The sequence below is a fragment of the Spinacia oleracea genome, chromosome 3 (assembly GCF_020520425.1).
Source record: "Spinacia oleracea cultivar Varoflay chromosome 3, BTI_SOV_V1, whole genome shotgun sequence".
NCBI classification, from domain to species: domain Eukaryota; kingdom Viridiplantae; phylum Streptophyta; class Magnoliopsida; order Caryophyllales; family Amaranthaceae; genus Spinacia; species Spinacia oleracea.
This window is the reverse complement of record NC_079489.1, coordinates 138,181,678-138,198,432: the sequence shown is the minus strand read 5'-3', so window position 1 is coordinate 138,198,432 and position 16,755 is coordinate 138,181,678. Positions and strand designations below refer to the sequence as shown.

The window sequence follows — 16,755 nt, the reverse complement described above, 5'->3', positions numbered from 1 at the left end:
TGAAGGAAATATGACCAGAACCTATATATAGTATTCAAAAGCAAGTCAGCCAACACACATATAAATGTGTCCCCCACTAAATGCCTACAAATTTTACAATTCTGAAAATTAATATGTTGAAATATGATACATGTGACTTGCCAACTGATAATTTATAGCAAGCTACACGTGAAGGGACCTAAAACAGATATCAACAGCAAGCACTTTAATTTTTAAATCTTATCCACATGGAATTATAGTGTGCTCAACAGTACAGATGAATGAAATGCAAGAGAGAGAGGAAATATATATTTGGTGACTAACAAAGATGAAAGCCTTACCTCACTGCAACCTATTCCTAACTTCTTTCGGTCATTCAGACACTTCTTTTGGTACTTCAGGTACCTAGGGGAAATAGAAAGGTAAAAGTGAATACTTAACTTCATAAGCCGAAATTTTAAAATATGTCACTGCCTTCACAATGCCATGAAATTGATACAATTTAATACTTCACAGATCCAGAAAATTCAACTGGAATTTGATTCAACCAATATAAACTAGAATACAACAGAGAAGTTTGCTAAATACATGGACAAAGCACTGAACAAATCTTACTTCTGCTGTTTGAAGCCATTTTCCTCAAGTAACTGATGACTTGGATGCTGAAATGGAGGGAAGGACTTTGGCAAGGAGCCAACTGGAGGACTACTTCCTGCGACATTCCCATGAGGAGAGGCACTCAATTTTGAAGACCTGAAACTGCAGAAAATACAGATCCTAAAAATTAGACATTCGCATGTTGTAGCTTCAATGTGCAAATAGGAGTTAAGCAAACATCTCAAAACTCTAGAAAATGATTGATTTCAAGCTTTTTGGTCATATAGATCCAAGATTTACTACTATAGCTATACATAGTAGAAGTTTAGTCAAGGATATAAACCAAACCCATACTGCTAATGCATATGACTGAAAGCCTTAAACATACCCATGGTTTTCAAGTGGTGTAGAACTGAAGAAAAATCCAACCGATTTACTAGGAGGACTTTCTGATATCACTCCTAAGGAATCTAACTTCTGCTCCCAGTTCAACCAAGACTTGGTAACCAAATGTCAAACACTCGGAAGTTCAATTTCTGCCCATATGTGGAAATCGGAGGTTTTGTCTCTCAAATTAAAAGCTCAACAACAGTTCAGAGGATTATGAAAGAGTGATGTAAGAGGAAAGTTGGTATGCAAGTTCCCAATCTATCTTGGAATTGAATTTACCCCGAACCAAGAACAGCCCGGTGCTAACAGTAGATTCAATCATTTTAGCCATTAAAAAAATCTACTGTACTCCCTCCGATTTCCACATATGGGCAGTATTATCATATTGTGAATTGCAGAGAGCAGCAGAAGGAGGAGAAAGAGAGAAAATACTGTGAATTGCAGAGAGCATACTGTGATTTCACAACAGGCAAAGGCCAAAGGGCAGTTAGTTGTAGCTTGGTTTTTAGGTTTGCAACAAATGATATCAGGAAATCTTTTAAATTTTTGTTAATTAATTTTGAACTATGGGTTTGAATTCATATTTATGTTCTTGCACTGCTCTATAAGGTTTCTAATTGGTTGAAGTTATCATCTTTTTGTTTAATTCCATGATTGAATTACTGGGATATTTTTAATTTCGGTTGCTGGGGTTAATATGATTGATGGGGACATTGAAATTTGTATTAGGAGCTGATCCATGGTTGAAATCGATTGTTAGTTTTGATGGTGATTTCTTCCAGAAGGATTCTGTCTCCAGAAATTAATTAGGAATTGAAAAGATTAATGATTTCCTAATCAATTTGAGTTAGTAGAGCAGATGTTGTGTTTAATTCGATTGCTGAATAATTAGGGTTTGATTGAATTTCTAAAATTTACCGGCTGATTTCTTGATTGTTGCTGCTTTCTAGGCTTCTTTTGGATTGATCGTTGTAGTATTTGCGCAATTTTTGAGATGGAGGCTGTTAATTCAATTGCTAAAGAACTAGGGTTTTATCAATTTTGATAATCGAATTTCAGCCGGTTATGGTGCCCTGGTCATGAATTACTTAAAAAATTCAAAATTTTGTTTTCTTGTCCATTACAGAAAACTATGTCCCACGGAACATCATGGAGTTGAACCACATTCTTGATGTAGACCTTTGCTAACTTCTCAACTATCTAGGGACCTTGACGATCTTAAAATTGGTTGATAGTTTGATTTAATCAAATTCAATCAAACTTCGGGGAATATCCAACAACTTTTCGAATGCTTCTTCTTCTTCCAACAATCATGGCTTCTGTCTATCTATATCCTCCTTCTGCTGCTCTCTGCAATTCAATGTATGTTCTCTCTTTCTCTCCCTCTTTTAATCGGTACTTGGATTTCAGCACTTTTTCCAGGATTGGTAACTGGGTTTTTTTTTCACAGATACATCAGAACTAGTGCAAATTGATAGAAAGGATTGTCGATCACACCCATCACCCAACTACAGCCAAACAAAGCCTTGAATTATCCAATCAATCAAAATTGGCTTGCAGTGCTTTTATCGAGTATTTGGAATCATTTACCTGGAAGTTTGATCTTTACAGTCCTAAAGTTTATATATACAAATGGGCATAAGCTTAAAGATCTTATGCATTCTTCCTCACCATAACAGACCACTAGTTAGTTATAGTGGGGCATAACTTTCCAATACTAATATGATGTATCTAATATATTAGAGAATTTGGAAAAAAACATATAATTGATTAATCAAGGACAACCTGAACTCTGCCATTTGTAAGTAACAATTAGCAAAGTCACAGAGAGTTTCATTCTCTTCTGGAAATTGGGAAGCAACATCATTTTCCAAGAAATCAGCAGTAAACGAGATCAAGAAACAACGCAAAAGTTAGGGAAATAGAATACAAAAAACAAACCTTTTTCAAGCAAAAACCCGACCTTTTTCAGGCAACCCCAAATCGCCAACGTGAAGAAGGAGCAACCACAGGCGTGCGTCGCCGGTACGTGAAGAAGGAGCAGAGGAGGCGCAACAGTGCCTCGTCGCCGGTGAAGCTGATGCTGTGCCTCAGAGGAGGCCGGTGAAGAGGAGGCGCAGTGCCTCGTCGCCGGTGAAGATGACGTAGAGGAGGACGCAGGCCGGTGAAGAAGAACGGCCGGAGTCTGGAGGGCCAGCACTGCGAAGTTTGGAGGATAAGAACGGCCGGACTTTGGAGGAGAGGAGCCGGTGGTGATGGTGGGAGGTGATGGTGGGCTGACTGTGCACGAGAGAAGGAGTATGGAGTGACTGCGAGAGAAGAAGGCTGCTTAGGTCTAAAGTTGCGCTTAACACAAAATGGAGGGAATGATTTTAATGATTTTTTTTTTATTAATCAAAGGTTGCTCTTGTTGTATAAGGGCAACCTTTGATGAGCCACCTATGAGGATTTTTCTCTAGCATACTTCAACAGAAGCTCTAGGTTTAGCACAACAAGTCTTGGGCATGGCACACAAAAGGGTAATTATTCTAATTTCTTATCATTTGAACTCTTTTTGCATGTTGTGTTATATGTTGCTTGGCTAGACCGTTATTTGGATCCTCTGCAACAGGTCCCTGGATTCACAAACATTCACAAACAATGACATTTCTCTAACTCTTTCTCACGATAATATGCAAGCCTAACTAAATTTTCTTGACCTCACCAGTAAGACCTGACTGAATTGTGATGCAACTTGATAATTACCCAGCAGCTTGGCTGAATTACCTTGATAATTACCCAACAGGTCCCTGAATTGTGATGCAGCTTGACTGAATTGCCTTGATAATTACCCAGCAGGTCCTTGAATTGTGATGCAGCTTGAACTCTTGTTTGTGATGTCAGATACCAATGTGGATTATAATACAACAGCTAATTTTCGTGCAATTTTGGCAGCTACTGTGAAGCCTTTAACATAATGTCAAACAAGCTAATACATAGGACATCTAAGCTTCAACAAATTTGTGTCATCACATGACCACAGTGGTCATTTCTTTTGCTTATTGTCCTCGTACTTGATGTGCTGAGTCTGTAGTTGCAGGACCTAAACACACGCATGCTACACCTGCAAACTAATAGTACACAAACTTAGCATTGCATAGAGAGGTCAATCACAAAAAAGCAGGGCTGCAAATTCTACTTTCAGCTTGTTTTACAATTTCCTCTCGGATGTTTAGGAATTAGATTTCTTGATTAGGGGTTGACAGTTTGGTTCTCTGGTCCTTGTTACTTGTTGATTATCTGTTGCTAGAAAGGATTTCTTGATTAAGCATGGCTTACAAAATTTGTGCCCTTCTCTTACTCTTGTGAAAGAATGTTGTGTTCAGATCACCCTCATGTAATAAGTTCACTCCAGACTTCTGCTTCCGATTTCTCCTACTAGCTAAATGCAGCATCCCTTTCTGCTTCCCGATGTTTAGAAACTCCAAGTTATACCCAAAGACACAACGCTCTCAGAAATAGCCATCTCCAACTTGAGGATCCACACTTGTTCAGGTTCTTGTTCTCATGTCTGAAAAACATATTAGGACAGGAGGTATGTGCTGCATCTGTCAACCATATTTTACCTACTCTAACGAGTTCCTAAATTGAGGACATAACTATTCCCTGTAGAACACTGAAAAGAACATATTTTTTGAGACAGTTGTTCTAATATGAAGATGAAAAGTGGACGAAACTGTCATTGTGTTGATTAAACTCCTTGACTTAAGTTGTTCTCTGTTTTTTTTGGGGTCTGTTTATCATTCTAGTTTCATGGATAACAGAAGTAGTAGAATACTAGAATGTTGCTGCTGATATGCATATATGCCTTAGTTCCTTCTTGAGATAGGTTTCGGATATATATCTCTGTTATTTCTTGCAATTCGTAGACTACTGAATGTTCCAGGCTGCTAGTACACAGATCGGCCAGACCCCACTCAAGGACACATGTATGAAAACTAGTGAGGCACAACGAGCTGCTCACTTGTCAGCTAACTCAATTAGTCAATTTATTCAGTTCTGAAACTGGAACTTCTCTTTGTACTTGTTACATTTTGTTTTGCCTATATTATTCTACCTCTTTTCTTTACCTTGTGTACTTGTTGCATTTTATTTGCACTTATTACATTTTGCTTTTTTCTTTGAAGGTCGTCCAACGTGATGAAGGTGCAATGAAAGAATGAAGCAGTCCGGGACACTCAAGCTTCATATTAGCTACTATAAACAATCATCTAAATCCTAGTTGGTTATTCTAGGCTTTAGTTTCTTTTACTATGAATTCTAGTTTATCTAATAGGCTTTAGTTTTTTTTACTATGGAAATTAGTTTTCTAGGCTTTAGTTTCTTTTACTATGGTTTTGATTTTCTGGGCTTTAGTTTCATTTACCTACTACGAACCATCTTCTATAAATATATAGCTAGATCCTAGTTAATTGGTACGTAATTGAATCTGTACCGCGCGTACTTATTATTAGATCCTAGTTAATTAGTAACATGTATGTACGTACTATGGATTTTAACTACGTACTTATTGGTGATTAATAAAATATTATTATTTGCCAAAAAAAGTTATCGGTTATTAAATTCACATTTCATTGTTGTTTTAATTAATTTGAATTTATAATATATTATATATATGAATGAATTATTGTATTTTATAGGTGAAAAAAAATTTGGATGCCTTATTTGAATTTCCCGCCATAATTCTTTGTGATGTCGCGGAAAAGCGTCGAGAACAATGTGGACGGCAAATGATGTCTAGAATAAGGATAAAAAGGCGTCGTCAAACATTATGAATCCAGGTTTAATTAGATGTGTGTCGACGTCTTAGAACGAAATTACGACTACAGAAGGCGTCGCCAATCTCGACGCCTCTCCCATTTTTCTGGACAACGAATGGCGTCGCCATTCTCGACACAGACCTAAAACTCAAGACGCAGAAAAACGTAGAGATTCCCGACGCCGTATTCCTTACCTGGACAGTAGAAGGCGTCCCAACCCTCGACGCTGTACGGCGTCGAGAAATCTCGACAAAAGTTTTCTCGACGATAACGTCTGGCGTCGAGGCCATTTTTCTCGACGCCTTTTGGCGTCGTTAATAAGCCCAAACTGCATCGCCAAAACACGGAAATTGTAGTAGTGTCTCGCTTAAAGTTTCAGAGTCAAACTTCTTTAGCTTTCGTATAAAGATTCAAATCATAATCAATTGAAACATTAGGTCATTAAAATCTTAATAAACTTAGCATATAAACAAATAAAATTCAATAGATACTCAACCTTTACTTTAATGCTCTAAATATAAACCATAATCTTAATTCATAAACTCCTCTTAATTAGATCTTACACTGAACATGGCTTAGATTAGTAAAACACAATCCCTCAAAGAGTTCAAACCTAGTATATATATATATATACTAAAGAGTTCAAGCCAGAGTGCCGCCACCTTATCTCCAGGATCTTTGTACAAGAACCTGAGTCGGTAAGTATTCGTTTGACATGATTAGCTTTTCTCTTGTTGTTTGCTCTAGTGAGCCGTGAGGAATGGCATATTTTCCTTGTTTGTATGTTGGGAAGAGTGATTTTCCTATTTAGCTGGTTCATTATCATTGTTAGTTAGTGTAAACACCTAATTTGTGTCTCCCCTCTGGGATGATGACGATACCATTATCCTTACTAGGCGGTTGGAATAACTCCGTGCGAAAATCCCAATTGCTAAGAACATCTCCAAAATACAAGATCCAAAATCCAATCCCCGAGACCGTTCCCCTCCCAGAACTCGGTACAAAATACAACTCTCAAAAACCAATTTCAAAATCCAAGTACAATCTCATCTAGTAGACCATTTCATTGGTTTTACTAGGCATTTTCCACTCAAAATCATATAAGGCAAGTCAAATTTGGGCGCCGACCCACAAAACCGAGCAAGCCGGGACCCGTCCCCCACAATCGGAATTCAAAACCTGAAACGGCTTGTTTTTTTACGCAAAATCAAGTCTTAACCTCCAAGAAAGCACTACGTACCAAGCATCGTACTATTCGTACGAAGGTACCTCAATACAAAACAATTTTCAGCATTTTAGGGAGGCAACTTCAATATACAACGTCGTAATACAAAAATTACGCCTCAAATTCAAGTCCAAAAATCCTTCAAAAACACATACAAACTTCAAGTTCTAAGCAATTGGGAGCTCTAAATGAATTCTTGCCTAAACCTAAATAGGTAATTCCGAATCCCACAATATTCAATCATGTTTCTTTGATTTTTCTATTTCAAAAATGATTAGCAAGTTGGCATTTTTACTACTAAAAATGTCACTTGCAACAATCTGTAGACACCTACTTTTGTCCCCATTCCCGAAAGGGAAGGTTCGATGATGAGAACACAAATCTCCACTTGACAACACATCTCCTATAAAATAACGAATCTCAATTCCCCTTTTCATTTCACCCGAAACCTACTATTTATAGAAACCTGCTAAAAATAGTAATTGCCGTAATGGGTGGTTGTTAAAAGTGGCAAGTCACAAAAGATAGAAACCTGTCAGAATTAGGTGTTGCACTCCAACATAAATCCTAAATGAGATAGAAATTGCGAGAGAATCCTACTCCTAATACGATTGGAAAATAAGAGTTACGTATTAATTAAAATCCTAACGAGCCTAGAGTTCGTAACGGGCCCAGATGCATTCCATCATAAAATTAATACGCACTAAAAGACTCGATTAAAGTCTCATACACTCCGGATTCTAAGAATCCTAATCTGACAAAGAAACGGCCCAGACCCTATTTTCAACGCCTGGCTCTGCGCGCCGAAATCTTCGGCGCCCAGCCCTGGGCGCTGAAATTACCTGGGACGTGTTCTTTCCTAATTCCTCCTGGATTAGAGTTCTACAGTTCTATCTTTTCACGAACTCTTTTCTATAAATAGGGCCCTAAGTTCGACGTGAAAACAACAACACACAATTATTATTCTGAGTATTGACTCTAAACCCCTAAGCCTAAGCCTCACGCTGCAAAACTGATCACGCGTTCTGTCGCAATCGATCCAAACATCGAACAGAACGTATCCTGTCCTATAATTTGAGATTCGTTAAATAAAAGGAGAAATAGCAAAGTCAAAGTGGTTATTTTTCTGAGAACCGTGACGCACCTCTCAAGGGTGCGTCGTAATGTGTCCCTTTTCCATGGTTTAATTGCTTTCCTCGCCCTTTTATGAACTGTTAAACTAATTAAATCTGATTGTTCTATCACGCCTAATAAAGATAATATGTTGGGAAATTGGATTATCATGCTAGGTCCCTTAAAACAATCTAAATCAGATCATCGCGATCGATCTAGTACTATATGTTGCATATTGTCAAAAACAACTCAGATTAGTTTAATAGTTAACGCATGTGCCTTCAATTATTTATGCTGAGCTAGTAAGGATATCCTGCCTCTGCCTCTGGAGTTATCGAAGAGCGAGTACTCCTCTCGGTAGTTACAGTCCCCCGAACCCTCAATCTCTACCTTGCGGGTGTATGTTGAGAGATCCCCACACCAGGGATCACAAGGGAACCTACGGCCGTCGTGGTCAAACATAATTGCACTCCCTTTATGTCACGATAACCGGGTTTTGTCAGTTTTTCTCATTGTCGTTAAAAACTGAATGGCGACTCCTATATTACTAGTCAATTGGGTGTAAACTCACAGGAAATCCAATTACACTTGATTTGACAAAAAGAAACGTCACACCCACGAGGGACAAGGTCACGCATTAACCTCGTGCTTTTTCGACCCCCTCACAGTGGCGACTCCACTGGGGATAGTGAAGGAAATACTCGTGCTTGTAGGTAATCAAAATAGCCGAAGGGTGAAACGATCCTACCCCGCGTTTATTTCCCCATCAAGTTGGGACGACCAGAAAATCAGCATATTAATGTGAACGGGCAGAACCGCATAACGAATCTTGGCTCCCTCAGGGAGTTTGGACTAAGGATACCCATCGCCAACGGGGGGGTGCATACGCTTCGAATGTTGTCCACTCGACACTTTCGCTAGTAGTACACCCGTCCCAAACCCAATCGCTCGCCCATTAGGTCCCTCTCATCGGTGCATGCCCCCTTGGCTTACATCGTGATTGGCCTCTTGGGTGAAATTCGTCTGTTGAAGACACTACCTCGACTGGGGCATGTGTTGGATCTGCGATAGAAGCGGCACCAAGCCAGGCGCAAATACTACCCATAGAAACCTATCATAAACTACATGACATATTATTATTGCCTCATGATGTGATGTTAGTTATGTGTAGCGAAATGTATGATTGTGTGTGACAAACAATGTTAGAAAACCAACGACCTTAAAAGTTGCCCAAACATTCATAAACCAATTGGCCAAAGAGTTACACCAAGATACGTGTTCCGCAAGCCCGAACGATCGCCACAAAAATAAGCGACGCTCGGGATGGCTTGTAACGAATCCCACAAACGCTGCACAACGCGTAAGGACGTGATTAGGCAAGCACGCTAAATCAAAGTCGCATAAAGAAAAAATAGACGCGAACCGAAAACGAGAACCAACCAGGGATGCATTTTCAACGCCCCTGGCTGGGCGCCATAATTTCTCACGCCCTACGCTGGGCGCTGAAGTTGATGCCTGGCCTTTTGTTCAGGCGCAGCAGCCTCGGTGCCCGTGCAAAAAAAAAATATGTAGCAAAAAATAAACCGTTCGTAAAAATTGCTGCAAGGGCGTATGAAAAGCACTCGATTCTTAAAGCGACTAAATATATATAAATAACTCTTCGAGTCGTTGTTAGGCCTCCTACGACGACAATGCTCGGCACCAAAACCGAACATGCCAATAACTATGAATGTCACAATGGGCAAGTGTTTCGAAAATCCAAAGAATGACCAAAAGAAAGAACCAAAAGTGTACCAACAAAGGAAAGAGCGAAGAAACCAATAGAGAGAGTCAAAGTCTAGACTAAGTAATGCTTGAAACTTTAGGGCCTAAACTTTAGCTTATCTTATGCATAGGACTGGTCCTGCCACTTGGTGCCGATCGGGAAATCAAAGGTTAGTGCGTCTCGAAGATACATCGCCAACACCAGGTTTAGTGACTCCAAGCTCCGTCCGTCATCCCCCATTTCAAGGATCTCCGCTTCCCCAACCTCGATTCGCACCCTCAAACATGTCCATCGAAGAATTGCGAGACCAGATGGCCCAAATGACCCAACTCACGGGCCAACTGAAAATAGAAAACGAAGCCTTAGAGGCTGCACAAGCCAAAAATGACCTCGATAACGAGAAGAGGATTGAAAAAATGGTCCTACAGAAAACCATGGGGAGCAAGTACTTCTCCCTCGATCCTGAACCTTTTCCTGGAAAACTACCAGAAAAGTTTAGTTCATCTGACTTACCAAAGTTTTAAGCCACGGACAATCCCCGTGATCATCTATTGAGCTTTGTGAATGCTATGAACTTGAAAGGCGTGGATAAGTCCATGTATTTACCTGCCTTTCCTCCGTCCTTGGAACCTGTGCCGCTCAAATGGTACTACCACCAGGACCCTAAGCTCTTCCCCACTTGGGAAGACTTTGTCAATACCTTCATCAAGCAATACTCGTCGAACATGGATTTTCAAGTCACCAGGCGCGAGCCGGAAGTTCTCTTCCAAAAGAAAAATGAAGGTTTCACAACCTACTTTGCTAGATAGAGGGACCAGGCGGCCCAGCTAATCAATAGGCCTCCCGAAACGGAATTGGTCCAAAAATTCATTGACAACCTGGACCCGGCTTACAGACAACACCTTAGGTACCTGGGACTTGACACTTTCAAAAGAGTTTATGATGTGGGAATAAAGATCGGGGATGACCTCGCAAAAACAATACAAAGTAAACCCGCATACAAAAGCAACGCCTACAACAGGGGAAACACATCCCAAGCCCAAGAAGTCCATGCCGCAGAGGAGACTCCCGCCCGAAGAAACCCTGGAAGATGGGTCCGAGACCGAAAGTTTTCCCCACTCGGGTCGACTTTGGTACAAGCCTTTGAAAGACTAACCAACCAAGGAAAGTTAAGGCCTATAGGACCCACCCGTGACCCTCCTGTCAAGAACAAATATTGGGTCGAAGGTACTTACTGCAAATTCCATCAAGGAAATGGGCATGACACTGAAAACTGCTGGGCCCTAAAACATACGATCCAGGACATGATAGAGGATGAAGTGATACCGCTCCCTAACGTTGGCAAACCCAACAACAACAAAAGCCCACTCGGCTCTTGTCACCTCTCTCTCGACCAACCAGAAAATGAGAACTTCGACCCTACGGTGTATATTACACCTCAAGGTGCACCACTCGCTGTGGTCCCTATGGATCGAATCGAGAGAGAAGTGTGCGGTGTGTGGGATGATGATGCTGAAGATATCTACCTGTCTCAAATCTCGGGCCAGGAGCTCTTTACTGAAACTTGGCCCGGGTATGCTCTCATTGACACCACCCCTCAGGGACCCGAAGTCGACAATCTCACCCGATCCGGAAGGATATATCAATCGGATATTCGCCCACCTCCTATGGACGATATCCCAGTCAGACAAACTCCTGAGAATGGACTGCACACCACCGTCGCGGAAGTCATTGAAAATCCTCTCTTGAAGCAGCTAAAAAGAACCAAGGCCGAGATTACCATCTGGGACCTCATGTGTACTTCAAAGGAACATCGCGAAAAGCTTATCCGCTCACTTGAACTCATCTCGGTACCTACAGATATCACACCTGACTCATTGGTTAGCCACGTCACGAGAGATGCTGGAGAAAAGGCCATAGTTTTCACTGACAAAGACTTTCCCAAGGAGGGGGGTGCTCATAATAAAGCCCTCTATCTAGTGGTCGGATGCAAAGGACAAAACATCCCCCTAGCGTTCGTAGACAACGGTTCAGCGGTTAACGTTTGCCCAGTGCGAACCGCCCATTGCTTGGGGCTAGGAAACGACGACTTCCAAACCTCCACGCAAGGGGTACGAGCCTATGATAACTCTCGAAGGCCTGTGTTGGGAAAAATCAACCTTCCCATACAAACCGGGCCTGTGGCACGCACCACAGAGTTTCAAATAATCGACATCAAGCCCACTTTCAAACTCCTCTTGGGGCGACCTTGGCTCCATGACTTGGGAGGTGTGGCTTCTACCTTGCACCAAATGGTTAAACTTAACCATAACGGGGTAATACTGGAAATCCGCGCCCCTCCCCTCGACGTCAATTGTACTATGGTTGGAACGGCCGAAACTGCAGACGACCTTTATGGGTTTCAAATGAATGAAGCAATCCAGTTCGTCGAAGATTATGATCCATCATTCCTAGACCCACACGCATCCCGAGTCGTCCCTAGAATGCTGTTAGCTCAAGGTTATTTCCCAGGAACCCCATTGGGCATAAGGAAGAAGGAATGCACATTCCACCCTTTACCCAACAAATCTACTCCCTTTGGCTTAGGCTATGAACCAACGGAGGAAGATATTGCTGACCGCCTGTCTAGGCTACGCCTCAACAAGGCCAAACAAACCACCCTCCTTCCCCCATATCAAAGGACCCTTAACGGGATGTTCATTCGGGAAGGAGAAGAACACCCATGCTGTGATTTCCCTGAACCCTTCGTTCAGGATGGCTTGCTAAAACCCGGATTTGAAATTTTCCATGACTGCCACACCTTGGATGAGGCACCCCATCTCACCAAAACCAAAACAGCTGAAATATTGGACAACCAGGCTCTATGGACATTGTTTAACGAATCGAGGCCTATGGAGGACGAGACTGTGATGACTACCCTAGCTTTACAAGATGAAGGTTTCGATCCAACCCGGTTAATCTCTCCTGCATCAACACTAGAAGAGATCGAGAACGGATGGGTGAAGACATATCAGTGGGTCAACACAAAAGGAATAGAATTCAAGATGAGTACCGGTGAAGGACCAAAGTTTTACGAGACTAAACCCAAGGCTTGAGCCATATAGAGCACCATAGTAAAAAGCGCCTAGTAGTTCTTTAGATTGGTAGAAAAAATAAAGGCTTTAGATGGTCCTAAGACCCATTAGAATATAGGTTAATTTTATTTCAGTGTGTTTTCCTTACTTTCCAAATTAATAAAGGCGTAATATTCCTCCTAAAAAAACTTTATTTCTAACACTAAAAGAGCACCAAACGTACTTGCAAAGAGGCGGCCCACTCTAGGCCCAATAAACAAGGCCCACTCGGTCTTGAATCGTGACATCGAAATTCATCAAACCCCAAAATGAACCACATTATCATATTACCAAAACATAAGGGTCTAACCCATGCAACCCAAAGAAAGCAAAAGAAACCATGCAAATGTTGCTCAAGAAAAAAACTCATAAAAATAAACACCGCCCCAGGCATCAACACGCACCTTAGTCCACTCAAAAGCCTATACAAAGATCTTCATATCCTCCACACATTAACCCCATTCTCAAAACTGTTTCGAGTCACGAATAGAAAAAATTAATCCGGACAAATATGCATCTCACGCTAGCAGTCAAAAAAGCCTTCGAAATAGCCTCAAAATTGATTTTAATACAAGTGAAAAAGCAAAAGCATAAAATAAAGAGAAAAGAAATAAGTGCAAGAATATGTGAAGCAAAGCGTCGAAAAACGACCGCCCAGAAGTCATTTTCAACGCCCAGTGCTGGGCGCCGAAATCTTTGACGCCCCAGCCTGGGCGTTGAAACTCTCTGCCTACCTAAACCTTTTTCCAGAAAGTGTTCGTCATTTTATCCGCACATAACGGAAAAATAACGAACACTAGGGGGGTACAGCACGTATCTAGATATACATACCAAAAAATAGCCGTACAAAAAACATGATTATCTAGATATGCGTACCAAAATAAATAGCCATACAAAAAAATCAATTTCATTTTTATACACGGCTTACGGCAAAAAAAAACAGCAGACGAAAAAAGTGAGACTTCACTCATTTGACCGATTAAAATAATATGTTTCCACCTCAGGGCATATCTATTAAGACCCGGCATCCTAGAATTTATTCTAGCTAGAACTACGCGCGACCTGATTCTAACAAAGATATGTAGGCAATCCTATTTATGGATTCGGTCAAATTAAAATAGCAAAATATATATACATTGTGCAAAAGTGTTAGACATATATATAAAATTAAGGAGAAACAAAAAAATGAAAATGAAATAAAACACGCCTTTATTAAAAAATAATAAGAAGGAAAACAAAAGTGCTAGGAATGAAAAACAAACACAACTGAAATAAATAAAGGGCACCTACACCCTAGCAAGAACTACACTACTCTAGTTCTTCCGGATCATCAAATAAAGTCTTGTAGAGGGCAATGTTCGCAGGGTCCACCCCCGCAGGTCTCTGCACTGCCCCTATATCAATCTCCATAAGAACCGGCTCCTCGATACTAACTTCCAAAGATGCCAAGACTTCAGAAACATTCTCAGTTACAGCCTGCTCTGCCTCAAGGGCACAGACAATGGCGGGAGAAGGGTTATCAACATCAACTAGATTAGTCACTGTTTCTACAGGCGGCTGAGCCTTCCTAACCCATACATTGTTCCGGCGACGATCTCCGCAAGAGCTTGCATTTCTTTTAGCAACGGCAGACCCCTTCTTGTTAGGCATCTTCTTAGGCCTAGAACTGGAACGGGGAGGAATTTCCTTTCGCTTTCGATCAGGACGAGCTTTCACAGTCTTAATACCATGGGTGCGAGGATTGGCAGAATCACCGCCCTCATATCTAACCCAAATACGAGGTATCAAAAGCTCAGTCGGCTCCCCATTTCGAGCCTCGGTCCTCACAGCTTTATCATCGGAGCTCATCCACAACTTATAGTTTTCAGAAAGACCCACAAAGCCATTTGTAGTTACGGCCCAACGCGGGAGACCATCATAATACTTAGCCCATGCTTGAACCCGTGCTTGTGAAAAGGCCGCTATTTAAGTGGCCTCACTACTATAAAAAAGGGAAAAGAGTACTGTTGAAATATACATTATAGAACGCCTTAGAGGCGTTCTTCAACTCACCGCGCTATAAAATTTATAAAACGGGTGAGAGAGGCGTTTTATATACCTAGACATAGTGTACAGTGGTCTGCGATAACCGTACTCTATTCCCTTCACAAAATTTAAAAATGAAGAATGAATAAACAACGGTTATCCTACTTAACCGTTATATTTTCCTATTATATAGAAAACTAGTATCTCAGTCAACTGTCCTCTATTCTTATTTTATTTTTCAAAAAAAAAAACAAAAAAAATACGCTTATTTTTAGGAATACAGAATCTAAACGTATTGCTGCAAAGTATTTCAAATTTGCAATGTATCCATTTTTATTTCATCCACTCCAATACATTAATTGCCAATAAAATAAGCATAACTGATTACTGTAAATTACAATTCCAAACACATCCTAATCTTATTGTTCAATTCAAATATCAATACAAGAATGAAATCAGCATCCAAACAAGAATGAAGAATTCTATGACTTCCAACTAATCTTCTCATCGTCTTTGGATTAAATCTGCAATGGAGAAAATATAAAAGAATGAGAAACTTTGGTTCCTTTTCAAGAACAAAGAAAATAAAATCATTGACTATATTTCTGGAAAAAAAAATCAGTTTATAGAACGTACTGATATTCTAATAAGAGACAGTACCCAATTACAAGACACAATTATACGTTTACCCAGAAATTTGCAAAACTACAACACCACCTAAATCAAATTCATCGTAATCTAAATTAATGTACAATTTGTGGGATAATAAAGAAGAGGAAACATTTCATCAATACTACCACCAATTGAAATACTGAATAAAAATAGATCAAGGAATCCACCATTTTTACATCAATAAAAGTAATCAAACAAAATCCTAGCAAATATAGTACATATGAATCTTACGAAAAGCAACTTCAATAGGAGATTTCATTGAGATAGAAACGAGAAAGAGTACCAGTTTGAAGGCGGAATGAGAGCAAAACTTCTTAGCGCGGAGATAACAGAGGAGTACGGTGGGCCGGTGGCCATGTAATACCGATTAACTTCAAAGCCCCATCTTTGTTACCTCAATGGCTTCCAATACCAAGATAACTCAATTGAAAGCCCTAGAATTCAAACTAAAATTTAACATATCGCATTCCAAAATCAAATTACTTGAATCGAATTCTACAATTGCGTTGAAAACGAGTTTAAGTAGATCGAATTGCAAAGCGCATTCCGATCAAACTGATCTGAAATTCGCAAAAAAAAAGAAGTGAAACTAGGGGTTTGATTGAAATTGGACAAGTAAAAATACACTGGTGAAATGATTCTGAATATGAATTAGAACTAAAATTAACCATAAATCAGAAGCTGTAGATTAAATCAAACCTGAGAAACAGATTGAAATTTGATTTACAGAATGGTATACAGAAGTTTGTGCGAGAAAGAAAATAGAGTTATGTGATAGATGAAATGAGAGTTATTAGGTTAACAGATCCACTAAAAAATTGGGTGGAAAGAACTCAAGAAGGCATTAAAAATATATTATGCATGTACTAAATAGGCGATCTATATTCCTTCCATAATTATTAAAAAAACTTTAATTAAAGTAGGAGACAAGAATAGAGAACGGTTTAGCCGAGAAGCGTCTTGTTTTATTCTTTTTACATAATGGTTATATAAGTTAGGCGTTCTCTATAATTATAGAAAACGTCTACCTAATTTGACCATTCTTTATCATGCGCTCTTTATTGTAGTTTTTGTAGT

At 40.1% G+C, this 16,755-nt stretch overlaps 1 long non-coding RNA gene across 1 annotated transcript; it reads right to left on the bottom strand.

The window, feature by feature from the left end:
• Nucleotides 1–316: 316 nt before the first annotated feature.
• LOC110797133 (uncharacterized) lies at nt 317–1,026 on the bottom strand. Its single transcript, XR_002535766.2, has 3 exons — nt 965–1,026; nt 595–738; nt 317–384 (listed from the first exon to the last, which is right to left on the bottom strand). It is a non-coding gene; the product is annotated as an uncharacterized lncRNA (long non-coding RNA).
• Nucleotides 1,027–16,755: the final 15,729 nt, after the last annotated feature.